The sequence below is a fragment of the Heterocephalus glaber genome, unplaced genomic scaffold, assembly GCF_053883595.1.
Source record: "Heterocephalus glaber isolate CG9 unplaced genomic scaffold, H.glaber_assembly_v1.0 deba00001532, whole genome shotgun sequence".
NCBI lineage: Eukaryota > Metazoa > Chordata > Mammalia > Rodentia > Bathyergidae > Heterocephalus > Heterocephalus glaber.
This window is the reverse complement of record NW_028258330.1, coordinates 32,565,402-32,584,786: the sequence shown is the minus strand read 5'-3', so window position 1 is coordinate 32,584,786 and position 19,385 is coordinate 32,565,402. Positions and strand designations below refer to the sequence as shown.

Sequence of the window (19,385 nt, the reverse complement as noted above, 5' to 3'; positions counted from 1 at the left end):
CATTGGGCTTTTTCCTGGAAAGTGGTTTTAATACACAAGGGGTTGCTGAAGTCAAATATGTTCATATGAAGAAAATCTATAAAGAGTAGTCAAAGAGAAATTTCACTTATATAGGCTTCCACAGAAAAATTTGATGCATTTGACAGTTTATTTTGCTCAGACACCTACTACTAATTTTATTAATTTCTTTGTGTAGGTACAAAATACCTGATATACAAAACTTAAGAACAAAAGGGTTATTTTAGCTCAAGATTTCAGAGATTATAGTTGGTTGTTATTTAACTCTGAAGAAAAAAATTCACTGTGGAAGGAAATGAAGAAAGAAAGGTAATGAATATATGAGAACCAGGAAGCACAGAGCAAATCAGGTGCCAGGAAGAAAGGGTGTAGTAGAAGATAATCACCTAATGTCACACCTAATGTTCCTAATGTCACACCTCTATAACTGAACCACACATATAAGAAATGTGTTTTACTAATACTCCACGTACATTTTATCCCAAACCAGGTAGTAACCAAGAGTATCACATGATTCCAGGTAATATCTTCCTTTGAGAATATTAATGTGTTGAAAGACAGAAAGTTTTGATTTTTGAAATGGAACTACAAGGCATAGGAAACTTAGAGTCTGAAGTGCTTAGGTTTCCCTGCCACAACACCAGGAAGGGCATTCATTCCATAATTGTATATCTATTTTGTACATATTTATTTTCTTGGCTTCAAATTAGGAAATTGACCTCCTTCATGATCTTAAATTTCCAAGTCCCCACATTGCCCCAATCATGATAGGTGATGATACATGCCAAGTGAATACAAAGGGTGGTTTAACATTGCCACCCATGTGTCTCCATGGTAGAGCATTTACCTTGCACAAAGTGAACTCCTCTGTTACATACACAGAATTGAAAAGATTGTCATCTTAGTTATTTAGATGGCAAATCTACTACTAAATGGATTATTTAAGTGAGGACTTCCCATAGAGTTTAGAATGCTGAGTAAAATGGAGGGGAAGTTAATATATTGTCCAGAGCAGGAGAAAATGTTTCTGCTAAGGACAACTTCCGGAAGGGCCTGCCTGTTAAGCACAGATGGGGAAACTCACTGGACTTGGGCCTCTACATGGACATGTGATTTGGTAGGAGTCTCAAGGGAAAGGGGTGTCTTCCATATAATTGCTGTAGTCCCAGGACTGTTTTCAGACCTTGTTCTAAAAACTCAAATGCTTATAGAAGTGGACATTTTACTAAAGGAATACTGAAGTACTGATAAAAGAACTAAATGTGAAGTCTTCAGGCATATGAATTTGTAGGGACAAAAGAGTTTTGCTTGTAGAGAGAGCAAATGAGAGGAGCTTGAATGTGAGAGAGGAGAAAATGGTCAAAGTGGTAAAATCTGCACCTACCACAGAGAAGGTCTTGCCCTGAGGACAGGTTATTCTCTGTATGACAATAGAGAAATTGTTATGCATTGGCTCAGTCTGAGATTGGGTCAAAGATCACATTCCTTAAGCAAAGTTTAGAAATTACTAAAAGTTAGATAAATATGCCTTCTGTCTCTCCCATACAGTTATTTTTGAAGGATAATTGAAAATTTGGAAACTGGCATTGTTGTAGGCATAAGAATTGGTGAATGTTATTATCTAAATGTGATGGGAAGTGATTTATTCAGCATACAAAAGATTGCATGGTACAGTTGATGATTTTCTTGTACAAAGGATCAAAATCAGGTCTTTCACTCTGAACTAATTTTCCCAAACTTTCAGTATATTTTTCAGATTTTGTGACTAGATCTCTCTAAATTGCCAGGGTGCAGGGAACTTTTGAACTTGTTTCATCTTCTTGGAATCCTGAGATGACAGTCATGTGCCACTATGCCTGTAAGACAGGAGTTGTTTAATCACTACTGTTAACCAGAATTACAGTGCTCAGTGAAATTAAACTTCATTGCAGCATGGTAGTGCCCACCTTTTATCTCAGCCACTTGGGACAATGAGGCAAATGGTAAGTATTCACTGGAAAATTTATGTGGATTTTTGAATTTTGTTCTGTTTGCACAGTAGTGGTATGTGGACCAATGTTCAGGGTGCTGGGCTCTAGCAGTGAACCACTGCTCCATCAGAGACAGGACACCAAGTAAAAATAGCCAATGGTTTACATACAATGCACTGTTCTCAATAAAGTCCACAAGATATTTAGTATTTTATTATGAAATACAATATGTGTTACATATTCACAATTACAGGTCAATATAAGTGTGTTAGATAAGGTCTTTCCATGCTAATGTTTTTCTTATTTTCTAAGCATGTATGTTGAACTTTGTCAAGGGCTTTTTCTGCATCTGATGAGATGATAATGTCATTTTTGTCTTTTTTTTTTTTTTTGGTACCAGGGATCGAACTTGGGTCCTTGTGTTTGCACAGCAGGTGGTGCAACTGCTGAGCTAAATCCCTGATTTTTGTCTTTTCTTCATTTATGTGATTCATTCTACTTATTGAGTTACATATGTTGAACTGTTAGTCTGTCCCTGAAATGAAGTCAACTTCATAATGTATGATTGTTTAAAAATAATTTGTTGAATTCTCTTTGCCAGTGCCTTGTTGATAATGGAGTGGGAGGGGTGGGGACAGGAAAGAAGGGAAAGGAAAAATATGAGAAAAGGAAAAATGGAAGGAAAGTCTTTGCAGATAGGGAGTGGTGCAGAGGTTGAAGGGAGGGCAGGGAAAAGAGGAAAAAATAAGAACCAAGATATATCATGTACAAGTTCTCAATGATGATAATAACTTTTTTTTTTTTGGTACTGGGGATCTAACTTGGGTCCTTCTGCTTGTGAGGCAGGGGGTGGAACTACTGAGCTAAATCCCCAGCCCAATAATAACTTTTATTGTATACCTAAAATGTATCAATAAACAATGAAAAAAATGGACTATAATTTTTTTTGTGTATTTTTGTATTCTTTTCTGTTCTTAGTATCAGGGTAATTCTAGCTTCAAGAAATGAATTATTCCATATTTTCCTTCCAACTATATTGACAAGTTTGAGGAGTATTGATTTGGGGAGAAGATTAATGTTCGATTTTCTCTGAAGTTCTTTTAGAATTAAGCAGTGAATTCATTGCATCTAGGGATTTCCTTAGTTACTAGGTTTTTCATTAGTGTCTCAATATCCTTCCTTATTGTTGGGTTGTTCAGTATTTTTGTATCTACTTTGTTCCATTTTAGTAATTCATTTATTTTTATAAATCTGTACATTTCTTTAGATTGCCACATTTTTTGAAGTACAGGTTTTCAAAATAATTACTTGCAATTTTCTAAATTTCAGTGTTTCCAGTACTATTTCACATTTTTATTTTTAATTCCATGAATATGGATTTTCTTTTCTTTTTTGGTAAATTTGGTTAAGGGATTTTCTATTTTGTTTATCTTTTCCAATAACCAGATCTTCAATTAATTAATTCTTTATAATTATTTTTTAGTATCAACTTTAATAGCTTTTGCTCTGACCCGCTGTAATTTTGTGCAATGTGCTAGTTTCGGGTTTGGATTGTTTTACTTTTTCTAATACCTTTATCTGCATCATTAGGTTATTTTAATCTCTTTATTTTTTCAGTATGGGCATTCACAACTATCTTCCCTCTTTGTTGTACTTCCTTTGTGTCCCACAGCTTCTTTTATGTTATACTGTCATTTTGATTTGATTCTGAAAACTTTAATTTCTTCTGTGTCTGAATGATTATTCAATAGCGCATTGTTTAATCTCTAAGATTACATAATTTCTGTGATTTCTTTAGCTATGCGTTCTAGTTTCATTGAACTATGATCTGACAATATGTATGAGATTATTTTGATTATTTCATATTTATATAATCATGCTTTATGGCCTAATATGTGGTCTTTTGAAGACAGTTCCATGTGCTGCTGAGAAGAAAGTGTATTTCATTGTTGTTGGATTGAGCACTATATAGATATTTATTACGTCCATTTGTTCAAAGATATAGTGCAAGTCTGATATTTCTTTATTGAATTTTGGCAATTTGATCTATTTGTAAAAGTTGGATGTTGGGTTCTCTCACTAAGACTGTGTTAAGATTTATCTGATCTTTATGTCCAGTAGTATTTGTTTTATAAATGTGGATGCACCAGTATTCGGTTTATATGTATCCTCAGTTGTTGTCTCTTTGCATTGACTTGTTCCATTTACCAGTATGTTGTTACCTTCTTTATCTCTTCTGACAAGTTTTTTCATGAAGTTCAATTTGTCTAAAAGAAAGGATAGCAATTTCTTCTGGCTTTCTGGCTTCTTTAATATTAAATATTCTTATATTTAAATAAATCAATTAAAATATAAATATTTTATTTTAATATAAATATTGAATTAATTTAAATATAAATATTTAATATTAAATATTCTAAATAATATTCTTTAATATTAAATTTGTTTTTGTATGCACCACAACATTGGATTTTAAAAATTCAATCTACTGGGCTGGGAATTCAACTCAGTGGTGCTGTACCTGCCTCGGATGTGCTAGGTCCTGAATTTGATCCCCAGTACCACACACACAAATATTCAATCTACTAACCTGTGCTTCTTGATTGTGAAGTTGAGACCATTTATATTGGGAGTTATTACTGAAAATTATTGACTTTTGAATTATGAACTATCCTTGTATCCCTGCAATAAATCTCACTTATTCATGGTTTATAATTATTTTGACAGATGCTTGGACTTGATTGGTTATTATTGTGTTGAGGGATCTTGCATCTTTGTTTATGAGTGAGATTGGTGTGTAAGTTCCTGTTCTTAAAAATAACTTTATTTTAGTATTATAATAAATGAATTAGAAAGTATTTCATTTGTCTATATTTTTAGAAAATATTAGAAAATTTGCATTTGTCTCTGAAAAGCTTTGTGGAATTTATCAGTGAATTCAGGTGGGTCTGGTGATTTTTAAAAAGGGATATTAATAATTGATTCAGATTACTGTGTGAATCAGATCCATTATGTCCAACTAGAGAGACAGGCACATGAGGGAACCTCAGTGGAGTGCCACAGGGTAAAGAAGAAATTTTGAAGCAGGGGAGATTAACAAAATCCAAATATGCTAGGAAAATCAGGAGCACTATAACAGTTAATACCTTCTCCATTTTCCTCCTAAACACTGTGTTCCTATTTCATTCTATCCACCACAGACCATTCAGTGTCAGGAAGGGAAGTCCCCATTCTAAGGAGACAGCTCCTGAGAACCTTGATTATAGGTAACAAAGAACTTGCTGGTAGGGAGCTGCAGACTGCATCCCAGAACATACTGGGGAGAAAGCAAGATATAGAAGGGGAAAACTAGAGCAGGCACTCACCTATTTTTCTCCAAACATACAGGAGTTTCTGAGACATTGTGGTACCCTGCTCACTTCACATAGTCCTGTGGTGGAAAAAAGGAAAAAGCCCTGTGCTAAGCCCAGGGGCTCTGTCACATTTTGTAAGTTAGAGTGATCTTTTGAGACAATGACTGAATTAGGACCACAGAAGGATGGACAAAGAGTAGTGCCTGAGTCAGAGGGATTCCAGAGATGCACTAGGCAGAATATCTGTGGAAGGAAAACAGGAGGAGGACCACAGAATTCAGGCTGCAGTGAAGGGTGACAGAGTGGGAGATCCCTGGTGGAAGTTGATACAGTACTGGCATTGGGTAAAATAGACCTTATGTTTGCCTTCCCATATTAACTAAGGTGGTCAGACCTCAGTACAGAGACAGAGGCCTAGCTATGCCCAAAGCATTACTTGCAACCAAGGACATGTATTGAGAAAGACATCAGCATCAGCCACCTCACCCACACCAGGCAGGCAATTAAACAAATCATAGAAGCATGAGGAGAACCAGTTTAGAGGCTTACAGCCAGATTCACATTGCAGCATGAGCAGAACTGGGGAGATACTCCTGCTTTCTGGTATTGCTGCTGCAGGAAGGCTTACTGTTTGCTTTGTTTTCATTGTTGTTGTTGTTTGTTCTTCTTTATTAATTTTACACGTTAGTATTTTTCTGCTTTGACTTTCCCCTCCCTCTACTCTATTTTCCTTTCCCCTTTCCTTTTCTTATCTTCTTATGTTCCTGCTATTCCATTCCAACTCCCATGTGGCATATATACATCAGGAGGGTGTAAGAACTTGAATCCAAGGATGATGTAGTAGATCATGTATTCAGTGACATACCCAAGACTTCAAGACACTGTGGAAGCTGGATCCAACAGCTGATACATGATTTTTAAAACCTTCAAATTATAGGAATAAATAAAAGACTTAAAAGACCACTAAAATGAATAAACAATGCATTCACAAAAATTGTAACAGAAAATTTTCAAAACTTGGGGAAAGAAATCATTATTCAAATACAAGAGGCTTACAGAACCCCAAATAGTAGGACCAGAAAAGCATAGCCCATGACATATTAAGGCAGGGGATTTGGGTGTGACAGACCAGCTGAGTAAACTTGTCCAACTGAGACCAGGAAATGAGCAGAAAAATAGTTCCCAAAACCTTCCACCTGGGATCAATCAGAGAATGTTATCTGCAGTTCTTCTCATAAGAACTCAAGGAGGTGTTTGATAGGACAGCCTAGACTTGATGTCAGCCTGAGGAGTAGGAGTTCAATGGCTGCCATTGAACTGAGAGCCACTGTTCTTTCTCTTTCATACTGGTCTGCTCTCATTCTGCACAGTGTACTTCTTTTCCTACTTTTAATTGGCTCACACTTACTATGCAGATCATAATTTTCTTCCTACCTTTAATAAATGTAAAACCTCATTACCTTTTGTGCATGTTTTGCCCAATTCTTTGTTTATGACGGGAAGAACATAGAAAATTTCTACGAGTGCGCAGCACATGAGAACCTAGTAACAGCAGCATAATGACGTTAGAAATTCAAAAGAGAGAAGAATAAAGAATGCAAAGAAAAAAAGAAAGTAACATACAAGGCAAGTCTTTCAAATAGTAGCAATTTTCTCAGCACAGACTTTAAAATTAGGACATCTTGAAGTGATGGTTTTCAAGTCCTAAAATAAAACAATTTCCAACCTAGATTTTTATATCGTGCAAAATTATTTCTCAAAATTGACAAAAAATAAAAACTTCCTGTGACATAGAAACCCTAAAGTAAGATATGACCATTAAACCAGCACCACAGAAATACATAGCAGAGGGCTGGGGATTTAGCTCAGTAGTTCTGCCACCTGCCTCACAAGCATAAGGAACCAAGTTCAATTCCCAGTGCCAAAAAAAAAAAAAAAGAAAGAAAAGAAATACATAGCAGAATCACAAAAATAGGGAGGCAATCAGAACCAAAGAACCCAAGGCAAAGTATACATCTCACTGAGAGAGTTAACACAGATTTTAAAAATCAGCACTGAAAACATAACGCAATGATGGATTCAGTAAATACTTTACTATAACTATCAATTTCACTGATCTTAGCTCCCTAATAAAAAGATATCAATTGGAAGATTGAATCAAAAAGCACAATCTTAGCGTATTTTACATGCAAGCACACAGACTATAAATGAAAGGATGGAAAATGATACTGCATGCAACTAGAATTTGAACACAAGCACATGTAGCTATTTTATTCTCTTTTTCCATATTTATATTAGCATATGATTACTCTACATAATAAATCTATTCATCAGGGAGAATTGATACGTATGCATATTGTGTTTTGATTCTCATGACTTCCCCTTCACTCCTTCCTCATGCCCAGCAGACTTTGAGCCAAAACAAATCAGAAGAGACAAAGCCTCTACAGAATGGAAAAAGAAATTGTTCAATAAGAGGATAACAACTGTAAATATATGTACATTGGATTTTGCCTTCCTCAACTTCATAAAACAAGAACTACTGGACAGAAAAGGACAGATAGACACCAATGCAATCATACCAGGGGACTTAAATATCCCATTCTCACAAACAGATCAAGTAGATAAAAAAATAAAGAAAAATATCAGAGTTGAACCACACCACTGAACAAATGGAGTTAATCAGTATTTATAGAATGTTTTATCCAACAACAACAGAATACATATTTTCCATAGCAGCATACAAAACTTTCCCAATGAGAATATATCACAGCCCATAAATCCTGTTTAAATAAAAACAGAATTGAAGTAATTTCCTGCCTACTCTCAGATCAATGTGAAATAAAAGTAGAAAATAACAGAAAAAAACAACAGGAACTATGCAAATACATGGAGACTTAAAAATCTGTTATTGAATAACTAGTAACAATGGCTCACAGAAAAAAATAAATAATTATTAGAATCAAAAGATGAAGGAGCAGCAACATGCAAAAACCTATGAGACACAATAAAATCAGTACTACACATTAAACTACAGAGTAATCCCAATAAATAACCTCATAATGTATTGCAAGGAAGTAGAAAATCAAGAAAAGTCCAAATGCAAAAGTAGATGGCAGCAACTTAGAAAGATTAGACTTGTAATGATCAGACTTACAAAAATCAGAGCAGAAGTAAATAAGGCTGAGACTACAAATACAAAAAAAAAAATCACTGAAACTTTTTTGAAAGGATATACCAGACTGATAATTCTTTAGCCCATTAGCCCATCTTACCAGGAAAAGGATGGCAAAAAAAGAAAAAAAAAATCAATGCAACTAGAAGTGAAAAAGAGATTCTGCATTTAGATCAAAATCTAAGTTGATGTTACTATTGCCAGTCCTATTCCTGGGACTTATGTCTAAGTACCAACTGTGTTAGAGGCAAGTATAAGCATTCTAAGGCCTTCTCTATTAAAAATGCATCTGCCCAATGTCTCTCATTTAGGTGGTCAGATGTTGAATTCAGGAACTCAATTTTTACCTAAACAGCTTTACATTTGCCTCTATTGTTTCCACATGATAGGAAATTAACCTTATAGACCTTGACTCCTATGAATAATCTTGAGAAAATTCCATTCATTTTAGGGAGTTTATGTGTCACCTATGTAATATTTTAAGCCTCATTGGAAATAATCTGTTATAAAACAGAATTTCAATGGATAGGAGCATTTGTGACTTATCATCTTCTTCCTCACTGACTATGTTTATTGTCACACCATAAGGTTTTCTTGGAATAGGACATGCTTAACCTGATGACCCTTTGTGCAGGCTCCAAGTAGACACCCTAAGAATTTGTAGTCACTTTTAGGCTATTTAACTGTTTTGTTCTTGGAAATAACTATCAATCTGATGTCTCTAGGTAAATCAAATTATTACTTTTATTCTCATCTTCCTTCTTACAAATCCATACCATATAATTTATAGAATGTTGATGTAAACAGAAGCATGAAATGTCTATTTCTGTCCCAGGTAGACTTTATTCCATCTTTCAGTAAGAGGACTGTGCAACCCCACAGACTGATTGGGTCTTGATAGTGCTTCCTGTGATGGAAGTGTATGGCCTTTCCCCGTAGCACGGGACTTATGTAAGCAGATGATAGTTTTGTGGAAGGAAATTGAGTGGATTGAAAGATATATAGAAAACTGGTAAATAATTATCCCTAGATGTCTGTAGGACTGGGGTATCCAGAGAAGATTGGCATGTAGGTCACTTAACTGAATGAAGATAACCTGTATTGAGTGAAAGAATGGTGAAAATCTCTCTCTCTCTCTCTCTCTCTCTCTCTCTCTCTCTCTCTCTCTCTCTCTCTCTCTTTCTCTCTCTGCTCCCACTCTCTGTCTTCTGGAAGAGGTAACATTCTTTCCTGCCACTGCCCTCCATCATCATCACACCATATTTTCTTCAGCCTGGACTCTCAGAGTAGCACCAGCTTCTCCTAGTGGATCACTATTCTATGTCTGGACAGGAGGCTGTGCCACTGCTTTCTGAAGCTTCCAGTTTCTTGCTGAGTTATATGAATGACTTATCTGGCTCAACAGCTTGCAGAATGCCATTGTAGAAATACTTAGACTCTGTAATAAAGTTTTTCAAATTTATATCTATATCTCTATTTATCTTCATCTATTAATCTATATATCTGCCATACACTGTAACATGTATGGGTTCTATTTTTCTGAAGAACCATGCTACAAGCTGTGGCTGGTATTAGCTGATAGAATGTAGCATGACAAGACCTAAGAAGAAACTGTAAGAGGCATCATGAGATGCCACCAATTTTTCTTGTATTCTCCCTCTTCCTCTTCCTCTTCCCCTTCCCCTTTCTCCCCTCCCCCTTCCCCTTTCTCCTCTTCCCCTTCTCTTCTTCTTCTTCTCCTCCTCCTCCTCCTCCTCCTCCTCCTCCTCCTCCTCCTCCTCCTCCTCCTCCTTCTTCTTCTTCTTCTTCCCTTTTAGGAAAATGGGACCCCCACACACACACATAGGGGCTGTTTCTTTAGCCACATTCCCTTAAATGACATACAAGTAGCAAAGCATAGCTGGGTAGGAGCCACACATCCTGAAGCCTGCATGATCCAATGAAAGCAGTCTAATTTAAGGAATTTTTTATCATCACAGCAAAGTAAACACATACAACTTTGTATAATGTTAAATTATTTAACATTAATTGGCATCTTTCTGGGTACTGCAGGACCCACATTTGTTCTACTTTTCATTCCCAGATGACTCGTATATAGTAATTAAACACTGGATGTGAAGGTAGTGACAAGAGGGATACACAGTGGGTGGATAATGGGTACCAAAACACAATTAGAAAGAAGAAATAATTAAATGTTCTGCAGCACAGCAGGGCAAAGAATACTTCAAGACAACTTAGTACACATTTTATAAATATGAGGAAGAGAAGAGCTTAAATGTTCTAAACACAAAGCAATGAGAGCAAGAGGAAAATATTAGTATCTTGATTTTATCAGATGTATGTTTATATGTACTGACATATAAAACTGCGCCTCATAAATAGCACTATTAATCAAAATATTTAAAATGTTGAGGAGATAGAAATGTTAGTTACTCTGACATGATCAGTACATGTGCTAAGCTCAACTATTATCATATACCCTATAAGTATGTACAATTATTATACATTAATCAAAAATTTCAAAAATCAGTGAAGGACATAGAAATGTTAACTTTTGTGATTTGATCATTACATTTTGTATACATATGATGAATTATACTGGATCTCAGAAATTTGTGCAGTGAAAAATTTGTTTAAAATATAGGACTTGGGGCCTGGGATTTAGCTCAGTGTTGCCACTGCCTGACTCATGAATGAAAGGTTCTAAGTTCAATCCCTAATACCAGAAAAAAAAAAGGAAAAGATAGGGTTTGAAAAGAAGAGAAAAGATAGGGTTTTACATGACTTTTATTTTTTATTTTTTTATTTTTTGTTATGGGGGATCAAACTCAGGACCTTGCACTTGCAAGGCAGGCGGCAACCCTACATGACTTAAAGATAACCATGTTTGACCCTCTTTTGGTCTGCAATAGTTCATTAAAAAATCCACAAGAGTAATATTCAAAATAATTATACATATATATATGCTACTCTCAAAAAAAGCCTCATAAATGAAAAATATCAGTTGACTGACATTAGTTTGATGCACCCCACCCACTGGACATGATAGCTTAGCAACTCAGTATGCTTGGAGAATCTGTTGTTTACCATTCTGATCCTTTGGTCTGACTGGAACTGAAGCTGTAGCTATTTACCATTGTACTACACATATTTCTAGCCTGCAAAAAGATAAAAATCCCCAAATTCACAAAATTATTTCTACCAAAAGTATCTTATTTTCAAATCGTGTTAAAGTACAATGAGTTGGCAGCCATCACTATTACTTAAATTCTGAACTCAAGTAATTCTTGAGACCTCATATTCTGATGCACAGAAGGGAAAAATAATTTTTTTGCCAGTAGAGACTGTCTTTTTATTATTATTTATTTATTTATTTATTTTTGCTTAAATTCTTTTATTGATATATTCTAGGAATACAATACATTTTCATTTATCATTGGGTGCTTGTAACTGTACATGATGATTCTTGGTTCTTATTTTTTCTCCATTACCTGTGTGCCCATGTTTATAGCAGCACAGTTCATATTAGCTAAAGCTTGGAAACAGCCCAAGTGCCCATCAACTGGGAAAGATAATATTTAAAAGTGAAAAAAGAGACTTTAACATAATTTTGTTTGCACATGAAAATGATTATTTATTTCACATAATAGTTGGGAACAATTTTGTTAAGTGAAATGAAAAAAATTAAATATTACATAATTTCTCTTACATGAGAAACCCGATTTATAAATAGAAAGCAAAATGAATGATGGATAATAGGAAGAGTGGAGATAGATCTTTCTCAAATGGAAAGAAGGTCCAGAGATGGAGGGAGGGGAAAAGAAGGAGAGGGAAAAGGGATGAAATAAGCAATTAAAATCCAGTGCATACATGTACCAAGTTCTCACAAGTATAAACATTACATATTGCAAATATGTAGCAATAAAAAAGTAAGTTGTGCACTACTGTGTTGCTCATTTTCTAAGATCAAATAATTTTGAGATCTCAAGTTCTGATCAACAGAAGGAAAAGATAGTTTACAAAAAGAGAAAAATTGTACTTTATCAAAATTCAATATTTGAACATCAAAAAATCCATGAATTAAATTGAAAAGAAGCCATTCATTAGAAAAAAAAAGAACATATATGGGCCTAAGCAAGCATATAGAAATGACAAAAAATCCTCTCATGAAATAAAAAAAAATCCCAAAATATAAAAAATGAGCAACAGACTTATAGAACCATTTATAAAAGGATAGTTACAAATTGCTAATAAGTACAGTAAGTGGAACATCTCAGTTCAGTCCAGTCAATGAAGCTTCAGAGTAATAAGTACTAAGAGCTTTGTTCCGTTCCCCTGTTGGTGAGTATTTTTGTCATTTTTAGTACATCAGTCCACAAAGAAAGGTTTTCAAGGCTCTCTTTATTTCTCTGTTCCTCAAACTATAGATGAAGGGGTTCATCATGGGAGTGATCACAGTGTACAGGACAGAGGCAAATGCCCCTGTCCAAGAGCCATGTGTCCATGTGGAGCTGAGATACACACCCAGGCATGTTCCATAGAAGAGGCAGACAACTGAGAGGTGAGAACCACAGGTGGAAAATGCTTTATACTTCCCTTCTTTTGTTGAGATCCTCAGAATGGAAGCTACAATTTGGGAATAGGAGAAAAGAATCCCAGCAAGAGGAAAAATTCCCATGACCCCTGTCACAATGTACAACACAACACTGTTGATGAAGGTATCAGAGCAGGCAAGCTTGAGGAGCTCCAGGAGTTCACAAAAATAGTGTGGAATTTCCACGATAGCACAGAAAGAGAGGTGCAGGGCAGTCAGACTCTCAGGAAGGGCTCCTAGCACACTGAGGGACCAGGTCAGTAGTAGTAACTGGGCACAGAGCCTGGTGTTCATTAGGACAGGCTAGTGAAGAGGGTGACAAATGGCCACAAAGCAGTCATAGGCCATGACAGAAGTAAATTGTCTAAAAGTCCAAAAACTGTGAAAAAGTACATCTGAGTGATGCACCCTGCATAGGTGATGACCTTATTCTGTGTCTGAATACCCAGCAGCATCTTTGGGAGTGTGGTGGAAGTGAAACAGATGTCAGAAAAGGACAGGCTGGAGAGGAAGAAGTACATGGGTGTGTGCAAATGGGAGTCTGTGAAGATGGCCAGGATGATGAGCAGGTTCGAAAAGATTGTCACCAGGTACAAAGACAAGAACAGCCCAAACAGCACAGATTGAATCTCTGGCTTCTCAGAAAGTCCTAGAAAGAGAAATACTGGAATTTCTGTGTGGTTTTTCAGTTCCATGTAAAGGAAATATCTTCAAGAGAGAGGAAGTAGCAAGACCAAATGAACATGGAAGAAGCATATCAGAAATGTGAATGTTCTTCAGCTTGATCATAATACATCGATGAGATAATGCATTTGCTTAATATTCTTCTCATTTCTGTTGATCAAATTGGGATTTCAACCCCCCCAGGCACAACATTTAATGTAGCATCCACAGCTGACATCCACAGCTGCCTGTCCATCTGTCCAGACCCCCTCATAGCCAGCCTTTGTCATCTCAGAAGTCTTCCAAATTATTTCAGTAATTTACATTTAAATGCTTTATTAATGAAAAACTTTAAAATTTGGGATCTAAATAATGATAGTAAGTGATAAGAATGATACTGTTCATTAAGTGATTAATTTTTAATTAAAATATAATAGATCAAACATCAATGGAGAGATTTCATTACATTTTCTCCCATGAAAATAAGATGCAAAACTAAAAACTTTGTAATCTCACTGATGTATAGCCCATAAAATTATTTAGTATCATGCTGCATTAATTTTCCTATCTTTGATACAGAATCACAACAGTTTACTATAATAGACACAGCATGAGGAAAATCTCCTTATGTGAATTATTTTCATTAATTCACACAAGTGAAAAAAATTTCAAACCACTTAGCTATAAATATATATTCATTGAATATAAAATTTGAAGGCCAGATAGGATCCTACCCAATAAAGTGATGAATATTTACCATTAGTAATTTACATTTTATACCTTGAAATTCTAGATTTAATAGGAATATCTTATCAGATGGAAAAGATTCTTAAGTAAATAGCTCTGAGAAAATTGTAAGCAAAAAAATCCTGCATAAACATGACAAAATGGCTTCTTTGATCATTAGATAATATACATCCTGGCATTGAATTGAAAAATGTCCAAGAAGCTCATATTGAAGACAGTTATGACTAGTGCCACTAACCAACACTGTCCTGAAATTTTTTACCCATCTTAGTGTTGAAGTACAAGCAATCTTAACTTTAGATCCTGTGTAATACAAGTAATTTGGTCTCATTTCAGATTATTAAATTGGCATCTAGAATCACTTGGAAAACCATTATAATAGTGTTTTTGGTAAGGCTAAATAATGAAAATCAAATATATAATTTTCTATTTCCAACAATAAAGAAATATACTATATGAAAATTGCCCTCCAAATTGCAACACAGTACAAAAATGGAACAGACATGGGGGTCGTTTGTGTCATCAAAGTCTCTGGAATATTAAAATTTACCAGCTGCAGAGGCTGCCAATCTCCCTTCCTGAATGACCTCATTTTATCTCCTTGAGAAGATAAAGCTGTTATTACTGGATTTTGCAGAAAGCATGGAAGTGGGGGGATGCTCCTTGAATTTGTGTGTAAATGAGAAGCAAAGTCCCTGAGATTTCTGAGGTTGAGTAGGTGAAGAAAAGACCAGGGCACTGAATAAGATGTTAGGAGAAACTGAATGTCACTCAAGAGAGAAATGGGAAAGAAGTATTGTTTCTCCTTATGTGTGGGAAAGGGACTGTGGAAAATAATTTCAGAAGGAGCAAACAGGCAGAGGTACAGGTTAAACTAAGGCTTCCTTATTGGCTAGGTACTTGCACATTTTTTTATTTCTTTGAATCTAAGAATGTTCCTTAATTCCTTAGCCACCCTATGCTTCTAGAGGAAATGTCTCACTGTCCTTCTATTTCATTGAAAAGAACTTACTGTGCTTTTCTTGATCACTGAAATTTGATCATTTGAAGATGTGTTGCCTGAATTTTTCTCTGCATAAAAATGAATAAGAAAGGCAGTAGTTGTGTCCTCAATAGCAGGGAGATGATGTCAGGGTTGTTCCATGACAGCATTTTCAGTGAGGCAGAAGTGATTTTTCTACTTTTGCTGGAACTCATGGTGATGGCAGAATGTATGGTAATTATTGAGTTTTATACCATAAACCCCATAGCTTCATATTAAATAAATATGTGTAATTTTTTAGCTCTAGGCAATATAACTGCTAGGACTCTGGGGATCAGAAATACATGGAAAATTTACAGCCAGGTTTTCCCTCTTGGGGTATCAGAGTTAAGAATGTGCTCCCTCCCACCGGGGCCAATATAAACTACTTCTAAAAATTCTAAAAACAGAAAAAGGAGGACATTTTATAATGAGTAGTTTTTTCAGCAAGATTGAACAACAATTGTGTATATGCACTATATATATATATATATATATATACACATACTGTAAATAATAAGATCTTACATGAACATGTTAATATTCCTTTGCTTATCAAGCAATATTTATCCTTACCTGAAATTAGGACAAAAATATCTATATTTTTTATATTACCAAGAGCTGAGCATTTAAACAAATAAAGTAAATAAAGTAAATATAAAGCATCTGAAAGAAGATAGTGATTAAAATTCATTAATCATAGAAAATATTAATGTACAATGTTTAAGGTCATCAAGACAGAAAATTAATAAAGAAACATTGGGCTTAAATAGTATTTTAGACCAAATGGTTCCAACAAACATATAAAAAACATTCCATCTAATAACAGAAGCAACCACAGTCTTTTGAAGAACAGAGGAACCATTATTAAGATACATTAAAAGTTTGGCCACAAACCATATCTGAGAAAATCTAAAAAGACAGAAGTTATATCAAGCATTATTTTCTAATCACTATGGTTTGAAAGTAGAAATTAACAATAGGAATTTCATAAAATTTACAGATTATAATTACACAATGTGCTTCTAATAACTTATGGGTTGAGGAACAAGTTGAAATGGACAATTCTAAAATATCTTGAGTGAAACAAAATGGTAACACACAGAAAATTTTTGAACTCAATCACATTAAGTTTTTAGAGGGATGTTTATAGAAATAAATGCATATATTGAAATGGCAAAAAGATCACAAAGAACAAGTCAACATTATGCATATAGGAAATTGGAAAAGAAGAAGAAATTAACTCTACTGCTGAAAGGAAAGAAAAATACTGCAACAAACATCAATAAAATGCAAATTAGGACAATACAAAAGATCAGAAAAACTAAGTCAGTTTTGGAAAACATAAATCAAAATTGACTGACTTTAGCTTGACTAACCAAGAAAAAAATTGACTCACAAAGATGAAGTCAAAAGTGAAGTGGAAACATTACAACTGAAGCCACAGAAATACAAAGAATCATAAGAAAGTATGATGATATATCAACACATGGGGAAACTTAGCAGAAATGAATGTCCTTGAATGTATACAGTCCATCCAGATGTAATCAAAAGAAATGGAAAATCTGAACATCCCAACGGTGACCAAGGAGAATGCTTCAGTATTAAGACGTCTGCCACCAGAAAAAGCTCAGAACCTGGCAGATTTAGTGCTAAATTCTATGAAATATTTAAGGAAGAAACACTACCAGTGTTTCTCAAAATTTTCCAACAACTGAATAGACAGAAAGTCTTTTGTCCTTATTCTATAAAGTTATTAGCTGAATAACAAAACCAGAGGGAAAAAAACTATAGAAAATATCTATAAGAGACATTATCAAAAACTCCAGCCATGGGTCTGGATCTCCTGTGAGCCAGTGGCAGGTTGAAGTCTACAAGACAGGAATGAGGGAAACAAAGACACAAGACAGAGACTTGATAGAAACAGTCTTGGGCTGATCTAAGCTGTTGTGGGCAACACAAACAGAACAACAAGGACATCCAGTGTGTATTCCTTACAAGCATGGGAAGGAGGAAGCTGGGCAGGCCTTGGAACACCTGCCGATAACAAGTATTAAGCAGCCAGGACTGCAGAATGAGGGCACAGGCATATCTTCTCTGAAGAGAACTAATGGTTAATTCAGATGAGAGGAATTTAGTTGGAGCTGAGCTGACCTTGGATGGAAATGAACTCAGCTGAGTCTTGCTATTTCCAATATAACACAGCCAAATTATGGGGAGGGGCAAGAAGTTTGTGGCCCCATAGCCTGCAAATACTGAGCAGAGGTGTCTGCTAAAAATAGTCTTGGTAACTACAGACACAAAAATAGTGAACAAATACTAGCATACAAAATCCAAAATTCCATGAAAGAGATAATGTGTATCACGGAATTCATCTCAAGTATAAAAGGATAGTTCAACATATATGAATCAATAAAATGATCCATCATATCAAAAGAATGACAGAAAAATTCTATATGATCAGCTTCATAGATACAGAACAAGCGTTTGATGGCATGTAATATCTCTTCATGATAATAGTTCTCAACAAATTACTATACAAAAAAATACCTCAAATACATGGTATCTCTTCTATCTTTAGTTTTGTTTGTTTGTTTGTTTGTTTATTGGTACTGGGAATTGAACTCAGGGCCTTGCATTTGCCAGGCAGACATTGCATTGCTGAGGTATATCCACAGCCTTGTGGTTTCTCTGTACTAGAAACTAAATAATTTGGAATGGGGATTTAGCTCAGTTTTGACGCCTCCTGCCTTGCAAGGACAAGGTCCCACATTTGATCCCCATACCAAAAAAAAATAATAAGAAAGAAAGAAAGAAAGAAAGAAAGAAAGAAAGAAAGAAAGAAATTTAAAGATCAAAATAAAGGATCAATGACAGTAAACAGAGAGGTAGACTTTGTGGAGGTTGGAAGGGGATCAAGTGATGAAGAGATGGAAGGGAGGAGAGGGAAGGAGAAGTGAAATGTATTAAAATATAACATGTGGGCTGGGGATTTAGCTCAGTGGTTGTGTTGCCTGCTTCACAGGTGCAAGGTCCCGAGTTTGATCCCCAGTACCAAAAAAATAAAATAAAATATAATATAATATATATTTGTCCCAATTTTCCATGATAGATGCATTCATTATGCATTGCAAACATGTACTAATTTGTTTTGTAAAAGGAATTTATTTCAACAGAATAAAGTCTGTATTTTGCACCTCATAACTAATATCACACTGAATAGGGAAAGCTTTGGAATGTTTCCCTTAAGTTGTGGAACAAGAAATGTTTCCACTGTTATCATTGCCACTCATGTTACAGAAAATTCTAGCCAGAATAATTAGAAGAAAAGTGAAGAAGTGAAAATGTCATATTGGCAGATGACATATTTTACAGTTGACTTTTACTTGACATGTAATTATACATATTCATGAGATAGGTTGGTAATTTGATATGTGCATCCAATAGGCAATGGTAAAATCAGAATTATCGGCACTTCTTTCTCCTTGAACATTTATAATTTCTTTATGTCTAAATTTACAAATTTCTCTCTTCTAGTTCTTTACAGAATATATACTAAAATGTTCTATATTATAGCCCAACTCCTGTGCTGTAGAACACTCTATCCTTTTCCTTGCATCAAACTCTATTTTGGTATCTATTATATGATCTTGATAGAGAGAAAATCTAAATCCAAAAGTCTTCACCAAAATCCATCAGGTCTACTAAAGAAAGTCAACAAAGCAGCAACAGAAAGACTACATACAGCCAAGAGTACCACTTCCTTACACTGATAATGAAGTACTTGAGAAGGAAATCAAGAGAACAGTCCCATCAACAAGAGTTACAAAAATGTCTGAAACAA

At 35.1% G+C, this 19,385-nt stretch overlaps 1 pseudogene; it reads right to left on the bottom strand.

The window, feature by feature from the left end:
- Positions 1-12,876: 12,876 nt before the first annotated feature.
- LOC101710573 (olfactory receptor 7A10-like) lies at positions 12,877-13,805 on the bottom strand (annotated as a pseudogene).
- Positions 13,806-19,385: the final 5,580 nt, after the last annotated feature.